The sequence below is a fragment of the Mustela lutreola genome, chromosome 3 (assembly GCF_030435805.1).
Source record: "Mustela lutreola isolate mMusLut2 chromosome 3, mMusLut2.pri, whole genome shotgun sequence".
Taxonomy (NCBI): domain Eukaryota; kingdom Metazoa; phylum Chordata; class Mammalia; order Carnivora; family Mustelidae; genus Mustela; species Mustela lutreola.
The window spans coordinates 8,779,746-8,793,247 of record NC_081292.1 but is presented as its reverse complement, the minus strand read 5'-3'; the positions used below and the strand labels follow the sequence as shown (position 1 = coordinate 8,793,247).

At 50.6% G+C, this 13,502-nt stretch overlaps 2 protein-coding genes across 2 annotated transcripts in view; one reads left to right on the top strand and one right to left on the bottom strand.

Annotated features, from left to right (window-relative positions):
- TG (thyroglobulin) overlaps positions 1 to 13,502 on the top strand; it is a 235,908-nt gene that overhangs the window by 168,295 nt on the left and 54,111 nt on the right. The gene's annotated exons all lie outside the window — the stretch shown is intronic.
- Positions 1 to 13,502, bottom strand: part of SLA (Src like adaptor) — an 81,688-nt gene that overhangs the window by 22,468 nt on the left and 45,718 nt on the right. The window contains exons 2-3 of the mRNA XM_059165572.1: positions 13,173 to 13,241; positions 10,458 to 10,723 (exon numbers count right to left, since the gene is read on the bottom strand). The gene's annotated coding sequence lies outside the window, so the exon portion shown is untranslated. The remainder of the gene's footprint in view (positions 1 to 10,457; positions 10,724 to 13,172; positions 13,242 to 13,502) is intronic.

The following is a 13,502-nucleotide window of genomic DNA, read 5'->3' as shown; positions in this document are numbered from 1 at the left end:
CTACAAGCTTGCATGAACTGTAAGCCCAAAATGCACCACAGAAAGTGTGGCTGGAACGGATCCCACATCCAAGGTTAAAAACCCCATCTTCTGATCGTGTCCACTGAGAACGACAGAGGTGGTTCCAGGCTGTGACCCCTCTGGATAGAAGCCCCTCATTTCCCCATCATACCTCCCTCTCCCTTGGCCCCATATAGCTGAAGGGATGTCTCTGACCTTGGCTGAGCCCTTCCTGCAAGCCAGGTAGGTTTTAACAGCATCGCCCCTTGTCGCCAGCTCCTTGGCTGGTGTAGGCACTCAAGAAAATGTGCTCCTAAAAAGTCCTCAAAAAACCACGCCAGTGGAGGGGCTGGGAGCCTCATTACCTGCAGCTCGGTCCCCGGCCCTGAGCCAGCACCTGGAGAAAGGCAGGCCCCTGTGGTCCCTCCCACCGGACCGGGACCACGTGCCCCCTCGGAGGCCCCACCTTAGGTCCAGGGAAGGAGCAAAGGAAGTCACCTCTGACTCTGAGGAGCCGGCTGTCCCCCAGCACAGAGCCGTGCCCCGTGTGCTGTGCAGAGATGTCCTGCAGAGACCTCTGTCGCCCCCGTTATGCTCCCCGTGCTTTCTGGAGCCCCTCAGTCACCCCAGATCTCTAGCTTCCCTGAGTGTCATTACCAAGGCCTGGAGAAAGCTCTCAGGACAGGCTGGGGAGAGGTCTTGGCGGGCGTCCTGTCTGGGGCTGACTCGGAAACAGGCCTGCCGTCCTCATTCCTTTCCTCTGCAATGTGTCCCCGTGCCGCAGTGCGCCGCACAGTCACTTGGCTCCCCGGCTATGCCGTTCTGCCCCCTGCAGCCTGACACGTGCACGGAGCATCAGTGAAACGCCAGGGATCGCGCCTTGAACCCCGGCTGCATGTTGGGTGTCAGCCGCCGGCGCGCAGACATCCCACCGGCCCGGCCCTCCGGCTCCGCCTTCCCCTCCAGAGCCCCCTCTGGGCCACAGCCTCCAGCCTTCACCTCCCACTCCTTCCTTCCTTCATGCCGCAGCTCCCGAAAAGTCACGGGGAAAGAAGACTTTGTTACCTATCCCAGGGAATTCTGACTTCAGTCCCTCCCAACAGCTTTGTAACTCTTCTCAAGCCCGCGTGTGTGGTTTGGGGGAATTCGTGGCATCGCGGACGGGAAAAAGAAAGTCTCGAGGTTTGCATTTTGCAGGTGGGAAAACTGAGGCCCATCCAAGAAAAGAATCGTACCCAGGGTGGTGACACGCTCAAGGTCTGTCACACTCCCTCTGCCCTGTTCCTCGCACTCTCGTCTCTCCGGTCTCGGGTCGGCACGCACGCGCCAGCCCACCGTATCCTGCGCTGTTCAGAGAAAGGTCTCGGCAGCCCTGAGTGGTCTGCTTGCTGGCTTCCTGTGCTCTCCAGGAAGGAGTTAACTTATCTGCGAGAGGCTTTCATTTGAGCAGAGTAAAAATGCCCCCGGAGACCAAGAGCCGGAGTCTCCCTAATGAAATGGCTGTGAGGAATCTGATTTAATCTGTGACAGTTTTATGCAGGGGCTAGAGTTGGGAGAGAGGGTAGGAGACACATAATTGCTTCTAGGAACAATAAAGAAACGGCAAAAGAGAAATGAGTTAATTAACATTAGATCGGAGCATTTGGTTTCTTTCTCCCTTTCCCTCGTGATGTCAGGGATCAGAGCTGGTATTTGCCTCTTAGCTTCCCCCGAGTCTTCGGACCAATCCTGTTTTCTTTCCGTGAACTTGGGCCCAAGCTGACTCTTCTGAAAAATGAGAGGAGTGAAAAAGATGGTCTCCAAAGACAGAGCTGCTTAGCCCCTTTTAATTCTAGGAATCAAGACTCGGCGAGTTTTTGAAGACAATTATTAGAAAGACGATCATCACTTTTCTTATCAGGTCCCATGGCAGAATCCAAACCCTGACTTCATCTTCTTCAGGGTCAAGGGAAGGCTGTTCCGATGGGTTCCATCCTCTGGTGGGCAATTGCCTCCCACCCCCCACCTCCCTGGGAGGCCGACTTGCCCCTCCCCCTTCTTGGTGTGGAGGTCAGCTGTGAGCTCATCTGTTCACGCTTGGAGAGCTGGAAAGGTGTGGGGTAGGGCGGCAGGAGGCTCACCTACCTCTCCTGACTTTGGTGCCCGTGTCTGCTGTCCTTTCCCGGGGACCGTGCCACTGCCTCTCCCCAGGGAGGAGGGAAGATCACGTAGGACCCCTGGGCAGTACAGATGCAGAGCATAGAGAGGTCCCATGGCTGCAGGGAGTTACCCCTGGGGGTGTGGGAGGTGGTGGCCAGCACAGGCTGTCTCCGGCTAGGTTTCTGTGTGACCAAATCAGGGATCATTTCACTGTGTGTTCCACATTATCTTATAAATACAGGGGGCAGGCTTCTGAGAACCTTCCACTCTGGATGGTGTCCTGGGACCCTTCTGTGTGCTCTATCCACTTTGGGCTTCTAATGCCCGGGCCTCGCTGTCGGAAGGGCGAGTAGCCTGAACCCCACACAATGCATTGAAGGCAGAGGGTTGAGGGACCCCAGCTGTGGGAAGACGGGTCTGGGCTTTGTAATAAAACCAGGAACAGTTGGAGAACCTGGATGACATGGTTTAATTAATATAGAAATCTACTTAGGGATGCAGCCTTCCGTCTCGGCTTAGCAAGTTTCCCCACAAAGAGTCGTTATAAGTCCACTGGCTTCTAAGGCGTGGAAGTGTGATGCCCCCAGGGGGGCCCCTCACTGTCCACCACACCGGGACCCCAAAGGCGGCAGTAGTCCCTGGGGTCACCACTCTCACCATAGCTGATCAGCCCTTACTCTGTGCCCAGCACCAGGCGAAGCATTTTCTAGCCATCATACCCTTGTCACTCACAACAACTCCCTTTGAGAGGTGAGATACGTTTTGTAACTTGTCCAAGGTTCTATGACCAGTAGGAGGGATGTCTGGCTCCCAAAGCAGCTCTGTCAGATTCTAATTGCTGAGCTCACCGCCTCCATGAAATGTTGCCTTGCTTTCCTGCCCTCTGGTGCAGAGAGAAATGATTTTTTTTTTAGGGCTCTCAAAGTAAACTTCTGGGACCATGCACTTTGGGAGGAGACTTTAATACGAGGGGCAGGCAGGTCTGGAAGGGTCTCTGGCGGGTCAGGTGGCAACATTTGGAAGCCACGTCTGGGGATCTGGCTGGAGGGGAGCAGAAGGGACAGGAGAGAGAGAGGTAGGGAAGGTGAGCTCAGGCCTCAGCTCTTAGGTCGCTTGCTGTGGTCCAAAGAGCCGGAGTGAATCACGTGGAGTGCTCTCCACCCTTTCACAGTGTGAAAGAACTGATAAATGCTACGGGGGTGGGGGGAAGAAACAAGAAAATAATGGCTGACACCATCCCAATTTTATAAAAAAATAAAATGCATATGCATACATGTATAGAAAAATATGAAAGGAAATTATTTCCAAGATGTTTGCAAGGGCTCTCTCTGGGTAGCAATGTTATAAGGTAAACACACCCATTTCTTTTTTACACGTTTCTAAAGTCTCCGGATGTTCTCCCACATGCATGAACTGCTTTTACCACCAGAATCAGACCTTGGACAGAATTAGACTTGAAAGGGTTTTTGAAGGCAGGCAAGCCTGAGTTGGGATTCCAGCTCCCAGCCTCCTGGCTGTGTCTTCTTAGGCAAGTTACCGCGCTCTCTGGGCCTTGATTTTTAAACACCCACACGGGATGCAAATACGTGTCCTGCAGATTTGTTTTGAGGATTGGATTAGAGGTCCCATCTGAAGCAGGGATAGGTTTGATAAAATCAAATAGCCATAAGCTTCCCCGAGCTGGATCTCTTGGTGCTACTGGGGGTTGGTGGGCAGCTAACTGCTTGCAAGCTTGAGCAATTCTCTTCACCTTATTGGGACCTCAGTGTTCTGAAATACGACGGGACGAGGGTTGGGACGGATGATGGCTCATGGCCCTTTTGCCCGTTCAGTGTGTCTGGTGCCAGGTTCCTGCCCAGTTGACTTGGGACTTGCTCGGGACTGCTGGGGGTCTTGTGCTATGCAGCAGGAACGAGAAGAGCTGGACCGGGAGCTCGGCATGGGCTGGTTTCCCTCCCAAGGATCTCGCAGGATATCCGGGGGGCACCCCACCACATCCTGACCTCACCCAACAGGCACACCTGCCCCGTGACCCACATTGTTCCCTGCTCTCCTCTCTGGGCAGGTGCAACCACAGCGTGTTCCCCTTACCCCCGCAACCCTACCCTGTTCTCTTTTCCTGGGTCTCCTGGGGCCCTGGGCAGGGCCTGTAGCTAGCTCAGAAAAGTACATGCGTGCTCCCTTTCCCTCCTCCTGCCTGACTCAAGACCAGAGGCTTTCAACTGCCATTTGGAGGAGACCTTGGTAACCTCTCATCCAAGATATTCCAAACCTGTTGGTTGAAACCTGTTTTAAGAGTTTCCCCAGAAGCTTAATATGTAACATCAATCAAAGCAAGCTGCTGGTTGGGCACTCGGGGTTCAGCGCTCCTGCCACCCTACTTCCCCTGAAGGGAAAACCCAATCCCAGAATATATAAAGCACCAATTAAAAAATAGCAGTTCAGTGCCTTCATATTACAAAGAAAAGGCTCAGAGAGAGCAAGCAACTTGCTCAAGGTCACTCAGGAAGCTTGGACAAGGGCCGTGACTCCCTGTCCAGCACTCTGTCTGCCATTCTGCCCAACCCCCATGTCCACGAGCCTGTGTTCTGGCATCTTCTGCACCTGCGTGCCCAGAAAGGAATTTCCTATATTACCAGGCTGGCAGGGAATCTCAGCTTTACCCTAAGACAGGGATGGGTACATCCTATAAAACAGTTTATGCTCATTTCAGGATGCATTGGGACGGAGCCTGATTTGAGGTCAGTTGGTGCTAAAGCAAATTTCAGTCTCACCCCTTAGTACCCCACTAAGCCTCTTTCTGTCATTTGTTTGTTTTCATTTAAAACATGGGCATAGCCACCAATGCCTTGCTGGGGTTTCACAAGGAAGGATTAGGGAGATGTGGTATTATAAGATGTGCAAACCGTGGGCTCTGTGTGGCCCCCCTGTCTGCTGACAGGGGCCATGCCACAAGTAAGCAAGGGCTTTGGGGCCCAGACCTGGTGGCTGTCTGTGCGATGTGGTGTCCCGCATGGCGAGACGGCCCGAAAGTCAGTCCTGACTCGGCTTTAATATTTCATTGTGTAAAAAGAAGAAAGTCCCTCCTCTCATTTGTTTCTTTTCTAGATCAGCTTTTTATGCACAGAGGCTGATGTATATATATATATATATATGTGTATATATATATATATATATATACACATATATATATATATATGTATATATGTATACACCCTAAACACCAGCAGCGAAAAGAAAAGTAAAGGCACATATTTGGTATCAGATTACACAGATACACAATTACACAGAATGGGAAAACTATAAATATGAGCAAGCTTTTTCTTTTCCTTCCAAATCTGGCTACTTGGGAAATACAGGTTTCATCAGAAGGAGGGGGCTGAGGCAGATTTGCGTGCAGACATGAGAGGTCGCCTGGATACGTGGGCCCAGGGACGTAAAGTTAGTGACTTGTTTCCTATATCACATTTCACAGCAAGACTTAGTTGGGCTTTTTATTCACAAACATGAATCAACTGTGTGGCTCATAACCTTATCGCGCGAGATGGAAATTGATAGCTTGTTAATAACCTCATTTGCATATCCTGAGCCACCTGCTCCAGTGTCTCTGCCCCTCACTGGGGATCACTCATCACAGCACAGACTTGAGGGTTCTACCCCGGGGTGCTCAGACGGTTCCCCTAGTGGGACGGGGGTACTGGTCTTCCTACAAAGACCCCAGGATATTTGCATGTGCTGGCGGGGGGTGAACTCCCACCTCCCTGGGAACCTTGCGTTGTCTTTTAAGTAAATTATAATAGTAACGATTACTTGTGTGATTGTTCAAGGAAAGTCTGTAAGTAAAGACAGTGGTCAGATCTGGTTTTACTCATGGCTGGAACAAAGAAGCTATTCCAAGAGGGAAACAAAACGGGATAGGTGGAAAGTGGAAAAGCAGTGTGCACTGGAGAGAGAGTGGGTGAGTGGTATAAATTGTAACAGTGTATCAGTAAATCGTAACAGTGATGGGGGGTGGGAGGGGGACCCGGTTGGGTTTCATTCCTTCCATGGTGTAAATATTCCCACTGTGGCTGATCTCAAATTTGCAATGTAACCTCACCAAACGCGGAGTTAAGAGATGGGTGCAGCGGGCCCTCACAAGCGAGTATGCCCCTGCTTCCAGGCCCTGTAGCACGAAGAGACTTTCTTCTGACAATCGTCCTTACTTGGAACAGGTGCCTGAACACATCCCCGTTGTTATCGCTAGAAGCATCCACTACATGGAAAGTCTCAGTTAAGTATTTGAACTACACTGGCTCATCTGATTCCCCAAAGAGCCTGCCATTTTGCACAGGAAATAGAGTCTCAGAGAGGTTGAGTCACTTGCTCAGGGTCACACAGTTCATTCAGTGGTGGTGCCAACTTTCAAACCCTGATTCTTCTGACTACCGACTCTGATTCCTTCCACCACCCTCATCCTAGAACAGTAACATTTTTAATCTTTTAACATACACTCAGAGAGTTAGCATTGCTGGGGAAGCCAGAGAAGCACACAGGCCTGGGAATCTGCGTGTTACCTGCCCAGGTCCTCAAGTCCTCAAGTCAGCCAGTACTGCTCGTGGATAGTGGCCAGCCAAAGAGCCAACTGTCCAGCTCTCCCCTCACACCCCTGCCCCTCTGCTCTAAGCCTGCAGGCACCGAGGGTAAGCTGTGAGCTTCGAGTCGTCAAATCATTTGAAGGGGTGAGTCCAGCCCTGGGATGAAGTCGAGAGTTAACCCCTTTCCCCTCCCTGATTTTTCTTGATTTTTACTTCTCACACATTGCATCTTTAGAACCCACAGTGGGCCTGACTAACCTCTCAGAGACTTGGGGTAAGCCACTTTCATTCTTTGGGTGTCACTTTGCTTCCCTGCAAATAACAGGTAGACCAGCTGGAGGGCTCCCTGTGTTCATCACAGATCCATGCCAGCTCCCCACAGGGCCGAGTATATGGCAACAGAGGAAAGACAGGAGCTTACTGTGTGTTGCAGAAGTGTTTCAGCGGGACTCTCCATTTGACTCTTACAACGAATCTATGTAGGATGCATTGTTACCATTATGCTTTTTGTATAACTGGGGAAACCAAAGCCAGGGCATTTCTGAAATCTGTTGGAGGTCACCCAGTTGGTAAGAGGTGGAGGCAGGATTTGAATCCCGGCATCTGGCTCCAGAGCAAGGCTCTTAACTGTGTGCTCCTAAGCATCAGGGAATGGATGAAGGATTGTACAAAGCTGAGAAGATTATGGCGTTACTCTCATTTTGGCAGGCTAGAGAGTCAGGTACGTAATGGGCATTCCGCAGATGGACCCTGAGGTGTATTGATAGAGCCTAGATCAAGAAGTGAGTCTGACACTCCAGATGCTGCGAGTTTGCAATCAAGAGGGTGTAAGGAACCAGTGATGGTCCCTGTGACTTGGAGGCCGTGGCTGGGGGGAGGGAAGGAGTGGAGAAACTGGTGAGTCTGCAAACTGGGAAGGGCATGGCTACTGCCCAGGATAGCACGAGAATTACACTGCACGAGCTTCACTAGCAACCCCCTGCTCTCTGCCCTGGGCCCTGTTTGTTCCCTTCATGGCACACACCATAAGGCATTTGTTTCTCTTAAGTGTGTCTTACCCAACCGCACCCCAGCTGTAAACTTCCTGAGAACATGGTCCCTGTCTAGTATATTCCTCAGTGAACAACAACAACAACAACAAAACCATGTTCCCTAGCTGGTGGCTGGCACAAAGTAAGCATTCATTTCATTCGGTTGAGGTCCTGAAGGTGTCGTCTTTAAAGTGCCTGGAACAGCCCAGCGTGGCTGGACGGTACTTTTGCCCCTTTCTCCTGATGCTGTTCCCCCTGCCCCACCTGCCACACCCCAAGGCCTCCAGCCACGGTCCCTGCTGCCTGGCCAGTGCCATGGAGGAAAGTATGACGACAAAAGGGAGCCACTGAACTTCGAGGCCCTAGGGTTTCTGTCTGTAGCTCCGTTACCCTAATGAAATAAGCCCCCTCCCTTGGTGGTTCTCAGATGGGAGGAAGTGGTTTGGACCCAGGGTACTGATTTCGCTCGGAACGCCCGCGGAGCTGAGAGGGAGGAAGTCAGTCACACGGTATGGCCTCAATGCATATTTATTAAGGGAAGGGCGGGATGAGGGAATGGATAGCTGTACTCACAGGGCCCCACTCAGCTGGCTGACAAGAACTGAATAGTCTGCCCTGACATGCTGGAAAGGCTTAATGAGAATTTTTAGCTCTAGCCTCTGTCAGATCTGGGGGAAATAAATTCTTGCTGAATGTGCAACGAAAACTGTAGAAAAAAACAAAAAAAACAAAAAACCAAGAACAGTAACCTTTATGAATGCACGAAGCTGGTTAGGGTTTACCACAATGGAGACTTACTAAGTCTTAAAAAAGAGACCGTCGCCTTGGTATGACAATACCAGGTCCCCAAACTCAAGAGGGGGGAGCCGTATCTGTTACAGCTGCATCATACGGAGAAACTCGCAGAAATAAGCATTAAGAAAAATCAAGGAGCGTCCTGCTCTGTAGCTGTATGATTCGATTCGTTGTATGTCATGCTGTCTGTTACCTGACTGTTACCTGGGGCCACCTGAGGAGGCGGATGTCCTCTCCTTGTCTGGGTCAGGAATGCTATCTCTGCCGCTGCTTAGTACTTACCCTCTCCTATATATGACATATAATTTAAACTTCTTACAAATGTACAAGGTCTTTTTATGCAAAGGAAAATAAGACTCAGAGAGGCAAAGGGGCATGTACAGAGTCACATAGCTCCTTGGCGGCTGACCCAGAATGTTGACGCAGGTAGAGCTGATGACACCAGAGACTTTCCATGAGACTGTCTTGCTGCCCTGACTCTAAGATCTGTTTAAGACACAGAAGTCTAAATGGATTTTGATCTATTTCATAGGTTTTTAATATTATGATTATACTTTTCAGGACACATTTAACACTCTTGAATACCATTCTTTTAGCTGGATAAAATCATTTGCAAAAGATGTTGCTGGAACTTTGATTGGGGCTTATTTCACCAATTTTAAAAGGACCATAGCCCAGCTTATCGGTTAATGGCTCAGTGCCTCATAGCAAATCACAGAATTTGTACACTATGGGGAAATATTTCTCTTAAAATAAAGAGCACTGTTTTGGTACACACTTTGGTCCTTCATGTACTTGCTGTATCGGAGACTCTCCCCTCCCCCACCTCAGCCCTCAGAGCCCTTCGAGCCTCTCCCCAGCTGTATGACTTACACAAATGACTCACCCTCTCTCAGCCTCATTTTCTCATTTGTCAAAAGCACGTAGTAAGCATAAACTTGCGGGATTGCTCTGAGGACTGCGGGAAAAATAACTCTCCACGCAGTGACCCTCCCCCGCCCCTCAGCGTGGCCCCTCATCACCAACCCTTTGCACCTACACACATGGCCCCAATTTAGGACATTCTGAGGCCAAAGCCCAGGTCATTTTCCTGGCATCAAGCTCTCTGGATGTGTTGGCACCTTGAAGAATGCAGAGTACGCTGTATTCCCTAGAGAATGCCAGCTCTCCAAAATCTCCTCTAACCTCCAGTGTTTTCAGAGTTTATATACCTCACCTATTTGCCTTTCCTTTAATCCTCACCCCCCCCCCCCCCGCTACCGTACACACACCTTCTCCTCTGCTTGTTGCTGATCACTGTTGGTTAGCACCGGCACCTTCCCAAAGATCCACCACCCAACTCCTAGAAGTACTACTGTGATCGGTCAGCCTGCTGGGCTCTGTGCACATTTTAGATGTCGTGACTCCCTGCTGGTAGCATTTATTGAACACCTACTATGTGTCTGAAATTGGCCTGGGTACTTTGCATATGTTAGCTCATTTCATCTGCCCAATGCCTATTGAGCTGGGTACTTTTCTTCCCACCTTACAGAGGAGAAAATGAAGGGCTGGAGAGGTTTAGATGTCTTGCCCAAGGTCATACAGCTAGGAACACCGAGAGCAAGCAGGAGCTGCCCTTAGTATGAAGCCTGCTATGTGCCAGACTATTGCTCCGTAGCTAGGAAATCTCCTCTGGCAGGAGTGGCCCTGCCCCCCAGATCCCCGGCCCATCTTGCCATATGTAATTCTGCATCAAATATTCACTGGCAGCTGCCATGTGCTGGGCTCTGGGTCAGGTGCTGGCCTCCCTCGAGACGTGGCCCTGCCTGTTCTCACAGAGTGCTTTCCTGTCCCCAGAAAGTCATGCTCTGCCAGTTGTGGGTCTAGGAGTCTGAGGTTCCTCCCCGCCCAGCCCTTGCCATGTCCCCTGTGATACCTTCAAAAGCTGGTCATGATCTCCCCTGGGAGTAGCTACGGAGGACCCGCCGGGAACGCCGTCACTGTCTCTCCATCAGCTGCTGCTGCTCCAGCACAGTGAGCAGGTGGCCAGGCCTCTGCGGGTGCAGAGAAACCCAGGCTATCAAGAAGAACAGCAGTTGCTACACCGGCCACACACTTCCTCTGCTAGAAATGAGGAAGGCGCGCGGGACTTGCAGAAGAGCAGGTTCCTGTTTTTAGTAACCACTCTGAGTAGGCTTCTCTCTGTAAGGACAGGGAAGACCGTGGCATTATTATTTTTCATTTATTTATTTATTTATTTTTACAAAGTGCTTGGGAATGCGTGCAACTTGATTCTAAATGCCTGAGCTGTGCTCAGGTTCTCAGAGGCTGGGGCCTTCTTCTCTCATTAAAAGGCAGGGGAGGCTGAGAAGCTGCTCTCACACATCCCCAGAGCTCACTGTGTCCAAGGAGGCTGGTGCTCAGGCCTGCAGCTTGTTTTTTTTCAGCATCCTGGTTACTATAGCTTTTTTTTGTCCCTGTGAAGGGGCCTCTGGAGCAGAGCTTCTGCCTGGGCTCTGCCACAGACAGGGTTTAATTGGCAGAGGTACGAAATAGTAGGCATCAAACCCACTACAGAAAGAAGCTGCCTATCAGCCTTCTGGGGCCAGGCAGGCAACCCCTCTGCTGTGCTACAACCAGAAGAAACTAGAAAGGCTATGAAATGTAGTCAGTCTCCCCGTGGGTTCTAGATTAAAAATGACTTAAGAAAACGTGGTGACTAGGTGCTGTGTGGGATGCTTGACTGGCTCCTGGATTGAGGGGAAAGACCTAGAACATTCTTGGGATGGAGGTGAGGGGTATTCACACAGATACTGCGCTGGAGATAATGTGTCAATGTTAACTTTCTGGGCCATGAAAATGACACTGCAGTTATGTGGGAAGAGGTACTGGTTTTTAAGGAGGTACATGCTGATGTATCTGGAAAGCAAATGTCCTGACGTCTGCAACTTTCAAATGGTTCGCTAAAAGAAAAAGAACTATAATATGTAAATGTAAATAAATATAAATCAAGAAAAAGACGAGGGCCCCTGGGTGGCTCAGTCATTAAGCGTCCGCCTGCAGCTTAGGTCATGATCCCAAAGTCCTGGGATTGAGTCCCACAACAGGCTCCTTGCTCAGCGGGAGCCTCTCCCTGTCACTCCCCCTGCTTGTATTCTCTCTGTCAAATAAATAAAAAGCAAAGTCTAAAAAAAAAAAAAATAGACAATGAGAGAGGCAGAAAGCAAATGTGGCAAAATGCTGACATTTGCTGAATCCAGGTGAAGGGCATATGTGCCTTGTACTATTTCAACTTTCTGATGGGTGTAGCATTTAGAAAATAATAGTATATAGCTCCCCATTCATAGTATGTGTGTCCCCATTCACAGTATATGTGTCTTTCCATGGTGTGTGGGAAAGCTCAGGCGCATGGGGACTGAGGGCTGTTGGTCGTAGGACTGCCAGTGAGTTACGTGCCGGGGCTGGGGCGGCCCGCCAAGAGCCCCGGCTGGCCCCCGCTTCAAAAAGATGATGGAGCAGAGTGTCCAGTGACTTCCCCAGAATCACATTCCCGGCCCCATCACAGAGCCAGGACCAGTGTCCAGGACTGATGACACGCTGTTCCCGCCCAGCAGTGCCAACATGGCCACCCAGGGACAGTCTTTCAGAACCCTCACTCAGTGCACGTGTCACATCTATTGAAAGCATCAGGGCCACTTCTAAACTTGAACTCTGTGCTAGATAGTGCTTCCTTAGGCAACTTGTGAAAATACCCACTCTCTGGATAGGCAGCCCAAAAAGGCAGAAAGGAAATGTTGAGAAAGATTCCGATGGGGAAGAACAGAGGGGTAGAAGTCAAGCCAAAGTGGAGTTTTCCCACACGATTCACACGGAGGAGTAAAAGATGTGTGTGGGAGGGGACTACTTCCCACAAGTGGCCAGTGGTCGGGGGAACGCCTGTCGGTGAAGGCACCATGAGATGAGACCTGGCCTGGGACAAGCCAGGTTGAGAGGGGCAGGAGGGACTTGTGGCTTGGCACAGGCTTTAGGGTTCGGGGAAGCTCCAAGTCTGATGGCAGATGACAGAGAGATGGGGGACCACAGCAGGGTCTCCATCAGAGAACACAGTCCATGGACAGGAGAAGCTGCTGCAGAGAAGCGCAGGATTGGGAGCCCCTGGTGGCCAGGACTGGAATATAGGCTCTGCCTGTTTCTGCTGGGTAATTCTGTGATGGGGGGTGGAGAGGGGGTGGGAGTGCTGCTAACTTCCCCTGGCTCTGCTGTTTCTTCATCTCCTTCTCACTTTGGGGGGTAGCTGCCAGGAAACAGAGGGAGATTGAGAATATGTTCCTAAAACCACCAACTCTGCTGCATGGGAGCTGACCCGTGGCTTAAGCTGTGGGGTGCAGAGGTGGGAGCCTAGGTCAGTAGCAGCAAGGGCAGGGATGAAGCCAGGTTAGCCGAGCGCCTAGGTACAAGTGTCTGCAAGTGACCCCAACTTTAGACCTCTGTTTCCAGTTTCCCAGTGGGTTTTCAACCTTGGCCCTATGGACATTCTGGCCAGACCGTTCTTTGCTGTGTGTGTAAGTGGCAAAGGGTTGGGGACTGGGAGTGGAGGGGGGAGCCGTGCTATGCACTACTGGATATTCAGTAGCATCTGGCCCCTACTTACCTGATGACTGTAACACTGACTTCTGCCAAGTCATGACCACCAAGATGTCGCAGGCGTCATCATTGTGCCCTAGAGAGAAAAAGTACCCCTGAGAACCACTGGATTACAGCTGTCCTGCATAGAATAGGTCAACCTGGGCAGTGTTCTCTCATGAATTGCAAATGCTGCTCAGTTTAGCAAAATTTATGACAATTGCAAAGTTTTTTTTTTTTTAATTAACATATAATGTATTATTAGCCCCAGGGGTACAGGTCTGTGAATCGCCAGGTTTACACACTTCACAGCACTCACCATAGCACATACCCTCCCCAATGTCCATAATCCCACCCC